The 18,593-nt window shown below is 35.1% G+C and overlaps 1 protein-coding gene and 1 long non-coding RNA gene across 2 annotated transcripts in view; one reads left to right on the top strand and one right to left on the bottom strand.

Annotated features, from left to right (window-relative positions):
• Fdl (fused lobes) overlaps nt 1-13,634 on the bottom strand; it is a 42,478-nt gene extending 28,844 nt beyond the window's left edge. The window contains exon 1 of the mRNA XM_078191121.1: nt 12,978-13,634. The gene's annotated coding sequence lies outside the window, so the exon portion shown is untranslated. The remainder of the gene's footprint in view (nt 1-12,977) is intronic.
• A 153-nt stretch (nt 13,635-13,787) lies between these two features.
• Nucleotides 13,788-16,392, top strand: LOC144478921 (uncharacterized). Its single transcript, XR_013495421.1, has 3 exons — nt 13,788-14,002; nt 14,114-14,160; nt 14,600-16,392. It is a non-coding gene; the product is annotated as an uncharacterized LOC144478921 (long non-coding RNA).
• The last annotated feature ends 2,201 nt before the right edge of the window (nt 16,393-18,593 follow it).

Genomic DNA, 18,593 nt, shown 5'->3' on the forward strand with positions numbered 1-18,593 from the left:
AGGTGTAAACGAGACCGTCGAAACTAGCACGGTTACCTGTCAACGTTGTTTTCAGACCGCGCTGGAGATGATAATATGGGGCGCAGCAGCAGCGCGAACCCGTCGACCATATAGCGCGCAGCGTGCAGCTTATTGTTCGAAATAGGGCGCACGCGACCTTTAATAGCTCATTACGTTAATTTCAATGGCCGACGTCTGAATCGAAGCTTACGCGTCCCTTGTGCACGTGCGTCTAAGAACGGAGCACGTTTAGAATTGAAATGTTAATCGTCCGACGCCTACTGTAAATTAAATCTTGTTCAACGAGATCAAAAGTCAATCTAATCGGCAAACAACTAATCGGAACGAAAGTTACAGGTTTTGGTGGTCAATATTAATTCTTTCAGCAATTTACCTTTTGTCAAATTAAATCAACCCTTTGCAGGCTTCGATCAACGTTTCGCAAATGAAATCTATATTCTTATAAATTAAATACTTAGAGTTGTTAGATTACTTAGAATTGACTATAAGTAAGTTCGTATTAAATTTAAAAATCAAACGACATTTTCTACATAATTATTAAAACGGAGATTAATTATTTGTACTGAGTTTTATACTGTTTTATAAATAAGTACATAATTAAATTTAAAAATTGAATAACATCCAATTTTAAGCGGCTTCGAGAAACCTGCTAAAGGGTTGATTTTACCTCTAAAAAGACGAATATAATTTTCACGAGAATTAATTTTCACACCAGTCATAATACATTTTTATCATAAATTTAAATGATAAAGAATTCAAATAAAAATGTTAATTCCACTAGACGTTTAATAGAGATTCAACTTTAAATTGAAGGAACGACCGTGACATCGATGCTCTCAAAGGTCTATTAAGTATGGAACGAGCTCATAAAACGACAAAGGTACTGCGATTCTTACGTATCTTCCATTAGCATTCAAAATATATACGAAGCCTTCCCGATAACCCGATTCTTCCGTCTTCCGATTAAATGATTAATAAAACCTCGTCCATTTATTTTACCAGCGATTGAAAATCCGAGGGATCTTAACCTTCGTTTGCAAGGCCATTTTAGCTCGGCAACCTCGTTGGATCAGCTTAAAGGCCACTTTAGGCAGTCACTGATTCACTGCATCGTTTAGAGCAGCTCTGCGAACCTAATCGAGTGTCGCAAATTCGTCTAGCGTCCTGTAACGGGCGTAATTATTCAACCGGTCGAGCTGGAAGAAAAATATCCTGTTCAGCCTGTTACAGGTTCGTTTCACCTGGAACACGTCGCGTTTCCCTGTGAGCCGGGCGTTTCAGCTGTAAAGAGTATCTGGGTGATCAACTTCTGAATTATTCATGCGTGCTATCATCGATACGTTCAACTTCCGGTTTCCTGTCTCAGTTAGAAGCGTTCGACGGCTAATTTTAATTAGAACATCGCCAAGGCGAAAACGCGATCGATTGGCCCGACAGGTCTCGAAGAATATTCGAAAGCTCCGTTTTGCTCGATCGACCCTATCCTTTTCGACTGATATAATACATGTACGCTGTCGTCTCTTGTACACGTGTACCACCGCTAAACTGCCAAAGTTTATGCACTTATATCCAGCGTATATGCAGACTGTATCCCAGCGAATATGCAAACTGTACGCGAGAGTATATGCAAACTGTATGCAAACGGTATGCAAGGAGTATACAGTATGCGCCACAGATTCGGCAAAGCCTCTTTCACACCGTGAACAATATCTCTCTTTTAATTGACGCTCGCGGATTAAAAGAGTCTTTGAAAAAAAAAGACAGAGGTTACATCGACGAATCGGAGAAAAACAATGTAGCTGATTAGACAAGATAATCGCGGTATTTATTCCGAGATGGTTAGCAACAAATCGCTTGAGATACGGTCGGCTTGTTTATTGGCGCATTATAATTACGGTAATGGGAATGTTACTGGCTTTTTAACGACGCGGCTTACTAATTAACAAACAGATTTGATATATTTTTCCTTGCTCGGTGATATTCGTTCATGGGTTGTTTGTTGTAGCAACTGTATCGAAACGCGTGCGATAAGGATAACGTTATCGCCGTGAATTTGGAAGAAGACAAATAGGACGGTCGAGCAAGGAAATGTAGCGTTTGGTGTTTTTCAAATTTGTCGAAAAGAGTAGATTTAGATAATTTGAAGTCTTTGAAAATATGGAAAAATATACGTAGAATATAAGATTTAAATTTGATTTTATTCTTTCGCTTTGTTTCGATTTGATTTCGATTATATATTGAGCTATATTTTATCTAATTATCAGCGTGAATTATATATTTCTTTATACAATTTTCCATCTTAATATTTAATTCGTTCCTTCATCGCCACTGGTAATTATAATTTATCTAATATAAAATAGTGGCTAAAAATGCAATGAAATGAAAAGAAATTGCGAAATCAATTTGTCACTTCAAAGCGGAGACATAAAGGGTGCTACGAAACTCGTTAATCATTTTTGGCAATACTAATTCGCGTTTTTAGCCCTGAAGCTCGCCAAACTCTCTGATCGAGAGAGCGAAACTTCCCAGCCAGCGCGACGATGATTTTCCAACCGCTGTGCTGGAAAAAAAGGCTGGGAAAAGGGCGAAACTTTTCGAACGACCCCTCGTAAAATAGGGTTTAACGATCCGCGAACGAACTCCCGGCGAAAGTGGATCACGGAGCGGATCCGCCGTCGCGCTAACAAGTTGTAAGTATTTCATGCGTGCGCCAAGTTACGAAACAATAAAACAAGATGCACGCTTGTTAACCTCTCCCAAGGTTGAACGTCTTAAGAACAGATCAAGATCGTTTTAGCGTCTAGAGGTCTAGACGGTGCTGAGCGTGGTAGGGTTGTACGGTACGAAGTGGTAAAACAGTGTTCTGTGAAATACGAAAATAGCAAACAGCATAAAGGCTTAAAGACCTGAGAACATCGTTACGTTGCTATCAGCTGATTGGAACGATTAAGAAAACAAATATATGCCGATGAGGTTTAGCATCTTGCGATTAGCGTGAGCAATCTCTGCAATTAATCGCTGAATTGCGGATCTTAAGCGTTTTATGGTGAAAATTAATAGAATTGGTATAAAACAGAGGAATTAAAATATTTGGAAACCGATAATTATTTTCAAGTTGTGGAAATAATTTATGAATGGTTTAAATGTAAATTTAAAATAGAAGAAATTAGAGCAAAAGAACTATTTTAATGGACCCTATAGATTTTTGTTTAAGATAATGATGAAGAAAATACTGATAACTGTTAATAAATGTGAAGGTAAAAAGCTCGAAAATATGAATTATTAAGCATCATTCGAGATTTAAATTTATTTCATTTCTCTGCATTTATAGTGCATTTATATTTGTATTTTATTATAGCATTTATATTTTACGATACTATGTAGGAAAAGATCCTCGATTATATGTTAAATAAATGATAATGACAATGGCACAGTTATCTTCAAGACTATTATTAATGTTTAAAGCGCCACGTGTTACCGATATGCAAATAAACTACAATATATACACTCGTTTAGAACAGGAAACGACTTGTACCGAATAAAGATAAGCACTAACGACTCACTTTATTGAATTAAATAATAGTTCGAACTAATTTCCATACACCTTTTCAAACGAAATAACTTTCTTGTGAACAAGGGATCTAAATTTATTTAACGCGTTAGAGACATTTTACTATCGCATCGATTATGCTTTAGATATGCTGAATATGTTGAAGAGCATATTTATATATATGAATAGAATAATAATGATAATAATAATGATAAATTTAAAGATGAAGCCATGAGCTATGAGACATTAAATATTTAATTTAATTCGCTTATTTACTGCTAAATATATTTTGCCTAAATGATTTAGTTTTAAAAGGTGCTACCATTTTGACGCGAAGTGTATAAAGCGATCATTTATCCTAACTGGTAAATTTAATATTAAATATCTTCCGATATTAGTATTAGCATTATAAATTACTCAGGTTTTAACCCTTTGCACTCGAAACGATTTTAACTGCATTAACTGCAAACCTAAAATAACTTTACCGACTTATAGTATCTTAAATTTATACAAAGTATAGTTTATGCATATGAAAATGACAATATTTAAATTGACAATAAGTCTCGTGACTTATACACTAGCTACCCTTAAAACAACTTTTGCAATCTAAACCTTGATAACACAAATGTAATTTTTCAATGTGACACAACAATCTTCCTAATGCCTCGAAGTCGCCAGTCGAGCACAAAGGGTTAACTCTTTCAGACGACACCGATAACTACACATATGTATATATCCTGGTGCACGTATTTCTGGATCGTGACGACTTTACATGATCTCGCCCCAGTTAATTGGCGCGAGCGAAGTCGTTCCAGCCGCGCGACACCTTCTTACAAAGTAAGGAGAAGAAGAATATAAAAGAAGGACAAAGCGGGACAAAGCAACGCGGATCGAAAGAGTTACGGGCGCGTGGTCGTAACGCCCGCGTTTACTCCGCCGGGCATGACAAACAGGAACGTAAGAGCGTGTTCGATTAATTGACCTTGCGTAAATGGTGCCACCGCGTCGGGTTATTATCCGCGCGTTGACTGGTTCTATCGACAGGATGATCGTGTGTTTTGACAACGTCATCGTATTTAAGGCCGGCCTACGACCGTAAGAGGAGCTCTCCGCTCGCGTGGTGCACGCTTCAAAGACTTCTATCCCGTTACCCCCGTTTCGTCCTCCCCCCACCCTTTCATCATTAATGGGATATTTTCGATCGAGCTCCTTGGCTTCCCTGCGACATGCACTTTTCACCTGTACTTACCGGATACTAAAGAAAACCACGAAATTGCCGCGAGAATAGAGACGCGACACAGCCGAAACGGCGGCGATCTCAACGTTTCGCTTACGTGAACCATAACTTAACCCTTTGCCCTCGAACGGTGACTCTGAGGTTCGAGATTATATTATAAAATATTAAATTATATTATACATATTAATTATATTATACGTATTAATTATATTAAATTATACGATGGTCTAATTGCATTTGCACGTCGTCAAATTTGTTCATTTTTCAACCCTTTGCCGTCTAGTGGCGACGCCGAAAATTATCATGAGTTTTCGGAGTCCGCTGTTTTCTAGAAGCTAGTCGCGATACGGTAGAAAACAAACGTCGTATGCATGCGTAGCCGACGGAAGAGTAATCGGGAATGACGAGCAGAAAACGCGCCGCCGTAATTATTTTAATATTCGACCGTGGTCGGAAGAAACCGTGCGGAATTATAGAAATTAAAGGAGGCGATGCGCCGACACGGCCCGACAGCTGCGACCTTGGATCTTATGAAATTAGCGGAATAAAACTGGAGAATAAATTCGAAGCAGCGTCGCTTGAAAAAACCATGTGATAGATGGTCTAATATTTAAAAGGTGATGTGTCCTGGTTAAGTTGTTATAAGCAAGATCATTCAAGAGATAAGTAAAAGATATTAGAAAAATGATTGAAGGATATTTGAAGAATAATTAAAAGATATTCGAAAGATAATTGAAAGATATTCCAAAAAATAATTAAAAGATTTTCCAAGGGAAATTAAATGATATTCAAAGGATAATTAGAAGATATTTAAAAGCTAAATAATAAATACGATTATATATCGATTAATAATTACAAGCTCCAAGTTGACAAAGTAATCTTTCGATAAGTGGTAATAGATATATGGAATTCTATTCGGAGATCTACGAAACACGTATAATATTATAAAATATCCTAGCTTCGCTTAAAAGGTAAAAGACGCATGGTAGCGACGACTATAACAAACTACCCTAAATTATTGCTAATTAATAAATAAAACATTCAAGCTAAAAAGAGTAGTTTCAACGTACTCTAATAGAAAGAAAAAAATGATTACTCGTCGACAACCGCAAGCGCGTCCAAAATCCAACAAACTTAAATGAAACTAAAGAACGGAAGAGTTAATTACAGAAGAAGAATGTCTCAAATACATTACACGAGATCACCGGAGGCGATACGAGAATTAAATAGATACCATTATCCAAGCATCCGTTCGCTTCGGAACAGCGACGGGAGCAGTCACGTGTCCATCGTAATTCAACATGATCAGAATACTGGTAGAAGCGTGGCAGTGACGTACGGCACACGATAAAGTTATCGTCTAGGTCTAGACGTTCTGACCTGACAGACAACGCCGTCACCCCGCCCTTCTCCCCCCCATCACCCGAACTCGCTTTTCACGAGTGATAAATTAAGCATCGTTGGAAAAACTATTAAAACTTCATCGCGGTGATCTATCGTTTTGACGGACGCGAGCTTCCGTTCCGCGGAACGCGTAACACAGCTCAATCCTTTGAGGAACGACGAGCATCGGCTTTTTGTTCAGCAATTTTCTCCGAGCATATTTTAAAAGGCACTTCACCCAGAGTTATTCAATTTGCCGTGATTTTCCTAATGCGTCGATCGTTTATATTTAATTGCCGGAAGTCGAGTGACTCGGCGGCGATTTAAATACGCTGTGCAAAATGGCGGATTTAAGAACACGAAACGTGCATTTGCGAGTTTCAAAGTGTAACTGATTAAATGAATGAATAACGCGTGTATACGTGTGGATATAATAGAATTGAAAATTCTTTTTCTATTCTAACACCTTCATTGTACATAACAATACATACGTGTATGTCGAATAATGATTTTTTGAGAATTTTGAAAACGAAATTTCACCTCCAATAATTATCGCCTTACCTTAATAATTGCAGCGTGGATGAACAGTCAAGATTTTCTCGATTAAAACGAGTCGAATCGAATTATTTCGATCGAATTAAAATACGCTTTTAAAAGTTATACGTTTACAAAATACGAATTTTTTCTCCGAGCTTTCACGAGCACTCCTTTTAAACAATAGAATTATAGTCCCTTCCTTTATAAAAGAATGCTCAGATTTGCGCTCGTTCGCAAGAGTCAAATCGTTTCGCGCACAAAAGTAACCAGAGCTTTCGCCGCATCTTGAGATACGCTTGCATTTTCTTCCTCGTTATCTTCATCTCCTCTTCTTATCTTCGTCTTCCTTCTCCCTCCGTTTCTCATCTCATCGCATACTTGTGCTTCCTCCGTGTCGCACAATGCGAACCTGCACTTCTTTCTCGGTCACAGCTGTCCTATCTTGAAAGTTTTGCAATATTTTTGCCGAGGAGTCTCTAAATTATTCCAAATGTCCGCGATCTTTTATTCTTTTGTAATTACTGGCGAGAACGGGGTTCCACGAATCGCAAATAAGTAGAATAAAAAAAGCACAGTGAACATTTCACATTTTTATACAGGTTTTTAAACTATATTGTTTGCAATAGCGTAGTTCACGAAGCTGATTAGAAAATAATCACTTATTCGGTTCGTTGAATAGATTCGATATTTCAGATCTATTTTCTCGTTTAAGATTCTATTTTCGAGGTTTCAAGTAATAAAATCACGTAATGCAATAATTAATCACTGAATCATACTTGTCTTCTATTCTCTTGAGGTAGTGTAGGTTAAAAATAATAAAATCACGCAATATAGTAATTAATCACTGACTTCCACTTGTCTATACTCTCATCATAGTGTAGTTCACAATGCTGATTAGAAAATAATCACCGACTCTGTTCGTCAAAAAGATTCAATGTTAAAGTTATAAATAATAAAATCACGCAACACAATAATTAATCACTGAATAACATTTGTCTATGCCCTTGCGATACTGCAGATTAAAAATAATAAAATCACGCAACGTAATAATCAATCACTGACTTACACTTGTCTATACTCTTGCTATAGTGCAGTTCACAAAACTGATTAGAAAATAATCACTGTTCGTTGAAAAATCCTGCATTAACTGCCTTGATGAACAATTTTAAATCTTACAGATACTCACAGTAGTTTAAGAAAAAATAAAATTTGCAATGCAGAAGATGGTGGCGAAATAGATAATGACGCAAAGGATGATCGTTGCCGATAACGTTTGCTTATTATCGAAGTCACGAGTCAACTGAATTCTTGCTGGTATCAAAGGAATGAAAACAAAGGCAGAGGGGAGGGAGAAAGACCCGAATTCGAAGCTATGTAGTATTGTTATTACAAATCAGTTACCGGTCACAATCAGTACAATACGGAACATCGCCAAGGTTGTTGCGGATAAAGTTATGAAATATACTATTATACTGCGTTGAAATGAACCCTTTCCACTCGAATTAAATAAAGTTAGTCTATTACGTTGCATAATAATTTTTGTAACAATAAAGTTTAGATTTAATATTGATATTAGTAATAAAAACGTCTTTAATTGCGTAGGATAGAAACATTATGAGCCAAGAGAATTATTTCACATTTACAGCAAAAATGGCTTCGAGTACAAAGGGTTAAAGTTGACTCGTTCAAAAAGGAACAAGCGAGAGAGTTATTTCTTACTATACTCAGGATTTGTTTAAAGCAGATAAGTTCGTATGTTCTGCTTTCTAATCCGCGGAATCGTATTACTTAACTCGGGATTTGTTTAAATTAGATAACTTCGTATGCTTTGAATTCGAAATGGATTTAATATCGCTCGATGTTCTGGATCGAGTATAAATGTGTCTAAATATCGACTGTAACGATAAATATCGTTTGTAGCCATAAATATCGTTTGTAACGATAGATCGGTGATTAATTACAAAACGACCAGATCGCGGCCATTAAAAATATCGTTGTAACGATACACTGTCGTGACGATAAGCCTTGTGTCGTCTCTCGAATCCTCGCGCCTCTTTTTTATTTCTGCCGATTTTTCGTTGTTCCGCACGCTCCGTACGAATACCAGCGATTTTATCGCGTTTACGTAATTGCGATAATAAACAACGGGACGCCGTTCTGCGACGCTGATTCCTCGAGCCACTATTATTCCGATATTACGCGCTCCATTTCATTGCTCTCGAAACCTTGAACGAAAGCTGAACGCGAGAAAAAAGAACGGGATTTGCTGTATACGCACAGTGTCTAGACGAGAACAATGCGTTTCGAAAGTTGTATTTGCGTGGAGTGGTGTAGAAGGGTCGATAACGTCTCTTTTTGGGCTTTTTATAAACTATTTTTGTTGCTTTTGGACGCGTACGTTGCGTGGAGAGTGTAGAATATTTTGGAGGTTGGGTACAATGCATTTCGAATAGCTATTTTTAGTATATATTGTCTGTTTCTAATGTATATTGTACGTTTGTGATATATGTATATTGCACGTTTGTAATATGCATGGTACATTTCTAATGTATATTGCATGTTTCTAATATAAATTGTACTTTTTCAATATAATTTTAGAATTTTATATGGTTGAAAAATATATTGTACGTTTATATATTGCTTTTTCAATATACATAAATAATTATTATTTACTCCGAACTACGTACATTAACTCCACGTAACTCAAAAGGATCTTACCAGCCCATTAATAAAGAATAATAATAATAAATTAATTTTATGATTAATTGAACAAATCAACGTTTCTTTATTAGTTATAAACGTAGCTCAAATCGTCGACGTTCCATTGCAGCATTAATTTCTTTCCCTAAATCAGTAAAACCTACCGCGATTTATATAGATCCTTCTTTATAAACCATCGCATATAGATCATTATTTAATTTTGCAACATCTGTTCTGCATGTGCCATACATTGCCCTTTCCCCCTCTCACCCCTCACTGTCGGGAGCTTAGGTAACAGTAAGGTTTCCCTGCTAAGTAGACAAAAGGAATTAGAAGGAAGGAAGTAGACGTACCTCGAAGAAATGCGGCGAACATAAACAATAACCACGACATATAATAAATCCTTGAAATTTATACATTTTCCTCTTATACGTATATTAAAATACAATGCCATAGAATTAGTTTAGATTCTGTTGATTTAAGAGCGACGTAAATCGGACTAGTTCGATCAATAAAACGAAATTAAGTTAAATTCAATTAAATTATGTTCGATTCAATTAAATTAAGTTCAATTGAATTAAATGATGCTCGACTCAATTACATTAAGTTCAATTCAATTAAATCAAGCTCGATTCGATTAAATCAAATTAAATAAAGAAAACAAGGATAAATAAAAGCCATGGAAGTACATACACCGCTGTACGATGTGTTTAGTCTCGTTTCAATCGGAACTATCTGAGTAGATCAGTGTTACGCAATTATAAAGATAAGGCGATATCTATTAATAATAAAGTTTTCCTTGATGCATATTTATTTTATGCTGATAACAATGTCCCTTTAAATACCGAGGTTTAATCTTCTATTTATCTATCTATCTATCAGGCTACCTGACTTATCTATATGAAAGTAAGATATAAAATATATAAAACTATATAATATTTATCATCGCACTATGCGACTAATAAAAGAAAAATTCCAAAAATATAAATACTCCATTTTCATAGCTAATAATCTGCTGTGCATCAAATGTAAAGATCAACGTCGACCATAAATGAATAGGTTTAGAAATACGAACGAGAAAATTAGTCCACGAGAATCTGAATGGATCTATAGCCATGTCTGTAAGTGTTAAATAATTAACAGTCGATTATTAGTTTTACGAGTGTTGTTTCTTTTCTTTGTGGAACGTAGCAGCGCAGATTTACGCACGCTGATCAATTCTTCGTACGAAAGGAATCGTCCCAGTGAACTGGGACTCTCGTTCCTTCGAGTTTCACAACACTTCCCATTCACCTGCATATCCACAATGATACACGTGCACACACGTACACGCTACCACGTACAGAGAGACGAATAGGTTTCGCCTTTGTTCGCTCATTCGTGTGTACGGCGGGTCTCGCCTTATTCTTGCCGGCGCATCGAGTTCTACTTGTTAGGCAGATTTTCGATTTTTATGCTTCTGTGCGTGACATGAAATTATCATTTAGCAGTAATTATTTAGCGGAAAATATGTTTCAAGTGTTCACGAGGTATTGTAAATATCTATTTTCATTCATTTGCCAAGAGAACATGAATTGGATCATATTTACTATCGATTAATAGATAATAGAGTATAATTAATAGAGATTAATAGATTATGCACATAAAATGTATGGCGTGCACTGATTTCTATAATTTTTAAGCCTATTTTGCTAATTTGATGGAATTTCAGAGGCATTAATTTATTGGACATCGTTAAAAAATTGTTTGGAAAAATTCTAATTGGTTGGCATGATGGAAGAATTAATAAACGATGTTTCTTCAACCTTTTTATATAATTCCTATAACATAAAAATGCATTTATCTTTATAGGTTCATATTAAAATACTGAAAAAACGACGTTTTTAATTTTTTTTTTCATGCCAACCAATTGGAATTTTTGGAAACAATTTTCTAGAGATTGTCTAATAAACATCCCTCTAACATCCCCAAAAATCTCTATTGCTTAAGCCTATTACAGAAAAGTTATTCCGTTTTGAAAGGCGAACGAATATTTTGTACTCCGACTGTACCTCATCCATTGATAAAACATAATTCTAGTGTAAAAAATCATCGAATGGAACCTCGGAAGGGTTAAACTGATTTCTATCAACCATTTGCACCCGAGTAATGACTCTAAGGTGACTCCAACTACCATAATTCTTCTATCAAGTCCCAAAATAATTTCTATAACAACAAAGCTTAGATTTAAACATTGTTAACTAGTTAATTCGTAAAAGTACACTTTGTTACATAGAATGAGAATACTATGAGCCAGCAAAATTATTTCAAATTTACTATTAAAATGGCTTCGAGTACAAAGGGTTAAGTCTGTGAGGAAGGCTGACATAACTCGATGAAATGTGTACTAAAACCCGTACTTAGGAAGAAAATTGCGCAGTACATGGTTGCAGCTATATGGTCTTAGAAAATGTGTATCATGAGCACATAATATACAGTGGGCCCTCGACTTTCGCTTGCAATTGGTTCCTGAAAGCGAACGATATTTTCGATTATTAATCTTCCATAATACGAACGTTGAATATTCTATAGTAGAGGTATGTAAAAAAACTATGCACCAAAAACGGTGCTTTAAAGTATTTATTTATTATATAATATAACACATAACCAAGAATTAGTCGAGTACTTTCTTTTCGCGATAGAGATTTCTATAACACACAGTGTCTCATTGTATCGCCCTAATGACTCGAGATATTCCATGACACACCTTCCATAACAGTTAAAAAACAATCTCAAGATCTTACATAATAGTTAAAAATTTGTCTAGACACGTAGAAGCATCGTTTAGATTTTTAATTGTCAAAGTCTCGACCTCTGAATTCGAACAACTTTGTAATCTGATGGCTAAAGTCTGAGGTCCCCTGAGACGCATCCAATTACAATATAACCTACTAAACTCACGGTGTCAGAGGGAACATTCGACCTCGCGACACGTCTTGCAAAGTAGAATTTTTTTAAAACGTGCGAATCGCGCGAAAGTAGAATGTGCGAAAGTCAAGATCCTCCTGTAACAATCGTCTACCTAGAGGTTTGAAAAACAGCGATCCCGATCGACAATGTGCCGCCAGTGACATCGGTGGAATTCCTACCCTTTCCTACACAGGTAAGGAAAACTCGTGGCATTCCATTTAAACGCTAGAGAAAGAGTAAATGCCGCTCAAGTCACCGCTTTCGAAACCTTTAGAAAAGGAATATCGCGTACACGACAGCGATAAAACACGATCAGTGCTCTCACGAGAAAATCGAAAAAGAATTTCCAAGACGCGTGGAGATGCGTATACGCAGGTGTCGAACGACTTATTGTTTAGCGAGACGCATGGTACAGATGAGAAAGATATTAGTCAGCAAGGAACGCGGCCGCGGATAGGGCTGGAGTAACCGTGCGGAAAATGCGTAGTCGGAAATCAATGGAGCCGCTCGAACGCGTCCGCAGGGCCGACACAGTGTGTGTGTGCGAAGAGGAAAATAATCGGGCCGGGCTCTCTCGGCCTCTCTGTCAATACAACTTACCTAACCTTGCAGCAGGACCGTTCTTGTTTCGCTGGCCAGTTCCGCGTAGCCCCGTGCCCGACGAAACTTTTCCATGTAGCCGTCGCGCGGCGATTGATTCAATCCGCGGGCCTGCCGATTCAACCCCTATGACCGAGCCTTCATCGAGGGTAGACACGTCGAGCCCCGACCGTGCCACGGGGGTTAACGAGAAGACGTAGAAAAATGGGGGGATACGGAAAAGACAAAAAAGAGAGAGAGAGAAAAGGAAGAGAGAGAAAATTAGAGAGAGTGAGGGAGGGAGAGAAAGAAAGAGAAAAAAAAACTGTTCACGGGTAACGGTATATCCCAACCATGTCGAAAACACGAAAGCAGGCACGATTTGCCGCGGGCAAGCGCGCGCGCGCGCTCACGCTCTCTCTCCCGACGTGGGTCTTCTCTTCTTTCACTGACACACACCGAAAGACTTGGCCCGGTAACGCGTTACTGGCACCTCACGCATATCTGGCCCCGTCCCGTACAGATCCCACAGAATCGAAAGCGTCCCTGTACCCGCGTTCACCTCTCTCTCTCTCTCACCGCGCCGTCTACATAACGCTACGCTTGATGACTGATCCTACAAAGATTATTTTCCAGACGCGAATGTACCAACGAGAGACTACACACTCGCGACACTCGCTCGCCTACTGAACGTGTTGCACTCTCGCGAGCACTGCATCGATGCAATGGAAGCCAACGCTGGGGACATCTGACGGCGGACGGGGGAAACGCGGTGGGAAGGGAGGAACGCGGAACACGACCGTCCGTAGTCCGTGGCGTTGCATTCCATGGGAGGATTTTGAATCGGTAGGAGTGACTTTTGATGCTGTGCACAATTTCGTTGGTATTTTGCTTGTTTACGATTGTTAATAAAGGAAAATTAGTTGTTCGGTGAAATTGTTATTCGTCGGAGACCTTTGAGCAGTTTGAACAAATATTTGCACGTTCGTATATTGATGGAATGTTTTTCTGAATGATCGGATCGCTTGTCGATGTGTGTATGTGAGGTAAGAAAATGGAGTCATTTGCATTTGCGTCGTAAATTCGCGGTAATGAAGCGAATTATATAGATAAAAAAGACAGTTATTCTTTAATCCCATGTATTTAATTATTTCTAGGCGAATGACGATGTCGAGGATGAGAAGCTACTAATAATTACCGCTTTGTAAGTGTTTTATGTTCACTTTACTTAAGTTTGCATGTGTTGGTCTATAAATCTTTAAATGCGATCTATTTCTTATGTTCCTACGTATGAGATATTTTCAAGATATTTTGAATTAAACTTTTGTACTCTACCATGTAAATATATTGTGAGTTCAATGTGTTAATTGAGCTATATGAAATAGTAATTAACATTCATGTATGATTCTTTTTCTTAACATTGAAATCCCAGCTTTTATATTAGTCATCCTTTTCGTACAACACGTATGGAAGGCCAGATGTAGTTATTCCTAGCTCTTATGTAGTACACTATGAATTATTAAGCATTTTCTTTGATATTAATTCTTATTAACTACCTATTCTAGTTATTTTAATTTTAACTATTTTGCAATCATGTATATTAATAGATAATGAAGTTACTCTAAGATCTTATTACGTTTTAGGTTCTTTGTGGACAGCTTCTTTGATGAACCTATATAAAACCATGGAAGATTTTAGGTCAACAAGTAAGTCTTTTTTAGGGGTAAGTTTAGATTTAATGGAATCGAGTATTTAAGTCATTATTCTTTGTAATGTACTATTATATTAAAAGAAAATATGAAAACAAGGTGTAACATTATTGTGTCTTCAAGATATGAAATTATAATTTACTTTAGTAAAGGTGAAATAATAAGGAGTTTACTAGAATAGCTAACAATCATAAGGAAGATATATTCAAGCGAAACAAGAGAAGTTTAAATATAGTTCAAGCATTAATAATTTAACTGATTGAATTGCAGAACATAGGAGCTGAAAAAACAAATTACTTAGTTAGCTTTTTCTTATATGAATACATTCATTTCTCTCACATAAATTCCTTAATGCAAATTAATGAATAATTGATGAAATATAATGTATATGATAATATATATGACTCATGTAAAATCTAATGTACAGATTTAGATAATTATCCAGAAGCATAAGTAGAAACCCTATTGAACTGTTGTAAACAGGCATGTTTAGGAAATTTAGTATATATTTGGTCTAAGTTTACAAATCAAACTTCGTTATACAAAGAAGTTGTTTAGCGACGTGAAATTTAATACAGTGTTAATGGTATTCTTATTATAAGCTAATAAATTATAAGTTAATAATTTTAGAATGTAATGAAATGTATCTAGTATCAGGACATTAAAACCATTTGCATCAAATAACAATTTAAGTAGTAAATTAAATTTGATCCTAATTGTATTTTAAAACATATTATTTTCTATATTTACACTTTTGGCATTATTGTATTATTGTATTACCAGAGAGGAAATTAGAGTGTTCAGCCTAGGCTTTAAGCAAAATAAAGCTTACATCAATTTAAGCATTGGATAAGATTTATTTATCGACGTCAGGCGCGATTAACAAACAGATTTATGATCTATGCACACAAAATGCATCTTATTATATTTTTTGTTTAAAATTTTAAGGGTTGTAAAAAGCCTTTAGCATTTTAGTGTCGCGTTCAGCATTACCGACAGTTCGTAAATTTAGTAGCAAGAAGCGAATATCCTATATACTTCATTGCTACTATAAATAAGGTATAGAATATTGGACCACTAGTACAATTTTCATATACCATATTCCTGGAGCCCATTTTCGAATCGCAACATTACCAACAGGGTGTAAAATAGAATTACAGCGATGTATTCATTAAAATTAAAATGAACTATATAAATTCGAATATGTTATATTTTTTATTTTTCCTGTTAATACTGCAACTTCCATTCCACTGTTAAATGTTTTCCTAATTATTTTTACATTGTATCCTTTTAAATATTATTAGAAAATAGTCCAATGTATTTTATTCATAATGTATATAAAATGAGACAGGTAAATGTAATATGATAAATGAATGATATGTATATGATTTTCTTTTTTTTTCAAGAGAAGTTCTAGGAATAATTAACAAAAGAAATAGGATTATATATGGATGTGTGAACACTGGACGTCAGCTAAGAACACAGGAGATTAATTAAAAGGTTTCACGTTATTCTACAGGTGATTTATTCTTAACATATTTTATAGTTTTATCTAGTATATATAAAACACAGCAAAATATTCTATAATTTATCGAAATACTTGTTATATGCATATGTATATAAACTATGTATATAATCACATTTTATTACAGGTAATTTTATTGTTACATAAAATAAACTCTAATATTTTTAGGAAATATATTCAACGTAATGAACAAAACTGCTTTTCGATTATTATGTTTTTCTAGGTTTAATAAAATGTTGACGATTACATCAAGAACTGTTTTCTAGATTTATTTTAAGTCATTGAACGTTATGGTATAATAATTTGTGTGATCGTCGTTATATTTTTAATAATGTTAGGTTCACTTAGTTATATCGATAACAATGAACGCGATTTGCGAATCATGCACGACTATATTCTATTTATAAAATTATTTTATTAATAACTGATTAAGGAAAAATGAGAGGGGTCATTGGTGATGGGTTGGATATATACATTTTACAATATCGATTTTTTTTTTAAAAACTAATTTACTGAATGATGTGTTGTATTTTTTTACATCGATATGGAATTAAATAGAAAAAGCACCATTAATTCTAACAAGAAGATATTGCTCTACAGAGTCTAGCTTTTTTACAATTTCGTAGGTATAAATTATTTCTTATTAATAATATATAAGACACAGTGTTTATATTCTAAAAACGTGTTTCTTTACAACAAACATCTAGAACGTATGTACAAACATAGTTTGGCTCACTTCAATCAGATATTCGTAAGTAAATTAACATACAATGTGATATGCAATAACTGTTCTATAACTAAATCAACAAAATTCGTAGGGTAAATTATATAGACTTGAATCACAATCGACAATTTTTCGATAATCTAATTTACAAGAATAAATGATCGTAAGATTATAAAATCTTGTCGAAACTGATTCAACTGCTTTAAATAATTTCAATAAAACTTAGTTTAAAGTAGATACGTCGTAAAAATGATAACAGTTAATTAATAGTGTGCTATTAAACCTCGATTATTCAAATGAACGATTTCAAACAAAGTCAATTTGTTCTTCTGATTTTTTTTTCGTTAAACTTTTATAATTCGAGAATAATTTTCTAAAGAAATAAAATATCGTGATTCGAGTTTTTATTTTTCGATGTCTATAAAAATTAAAGAATTGCAATGAGATTAAAAAAAGTAATAATTGTTTATAGGCTCTTGTGATTTGAATAATCGAGAATTCACGAGATGCGTTCAACTACGATTATGCTATGGAAAAAACATACATTGCGTTCCTGGCTACGTGTAATTTCGGCTGTAAAATCCTTAGCTGCATTTATTCGAATAGAAAATTTATCAAAAAACGCGCGCGTACACTTAAAACCGAAACACGTAATTATATAATCTGTGAAATAACGAGGACTATATTTTATTCGTAGAATTATGAATTTGTACATGGAACATACTAATTTACAAAACAGTCTGTACAAATGAAAAATGCCAAAGAAAAATATCTTCTGATATACAGTTACATTAATAGGCTTTTAAAGAATACAGGTGCTATTCAGTAATACAAAATAATTGAACAGTCGATTATTTAGGTTATTCTAGAATATTTCTCAAATGTTGCCTTTAAATAACTCTGTTCAAAAGAATATTATTTTACAGCCTATCATTCTCACGATCTTCGTATTCCAAAAATTCGAAAATCGTGAGGAACACTATTTTATAAAAAAAATAATTTATACAACATACTATTGCAAACGATACCGCTAATAAAGCTTTGCAAAAGTGTCTTCGATCTTACTAAACTAAACACAAGTGTTCAACAGCCTAATACAGGACTGAGACTACTTGCAGAAGTATCATCCATACCAGTACTCGAATATTCGAAGAATTGGTTCAATAAAATATTTATCCTATAAATATAGATTATCGGAAATAATTAAGCAATTTTCAATTACCTCTCAAATTGTTACGAAATAAAATTATGTAGTATTTACAAGTTGAAAACGTGCCTTTAGACTCCTCTTTATACAGAGTGTGCCAAAAGTCGAGAGCAAAGAACTTAAATTAATAAGCTATTTATAATTTTAATATATGTACAATAAAATAACAAGGGAACTTTGGGGTCCAAAAATATAAAACAATTGTGCTATGATTAAATTTTGTATCCTTGCGTTTGAGATTAAGAAAGTGAAATATGCGTCTGTAGATTTCGAAACAAACTAAATAAGTAAATAATAATTGTACTATATGCGTGTAAGTGAAATTTTGTCCTTTTATGACTGAAGCAGTTCTCTGTCATTCTACTAGCATTGCAATACATTGTCACGATTATATCAATATTAAATTGATGGTAGAAAGTCAACCATATCTGAGAAACTTATCAGAATACAGAATCACTGTGGAATAAATATT

Source organism: Augochlora pura, chromosome 1 (genome assembly GCF_028453695.1).
Source record: "Augochlora pura isolate Apur16 chromosome 1, APUR_v2.2.1, whole genome shotgun sequence".
Taxonomy (NCBI): domain Eukaryota; kingdom Metazoa; phylum Arthropoda; class Insecta; order Hymenoptera; family Halictidae; genus Augochlora; species Augochlora pura.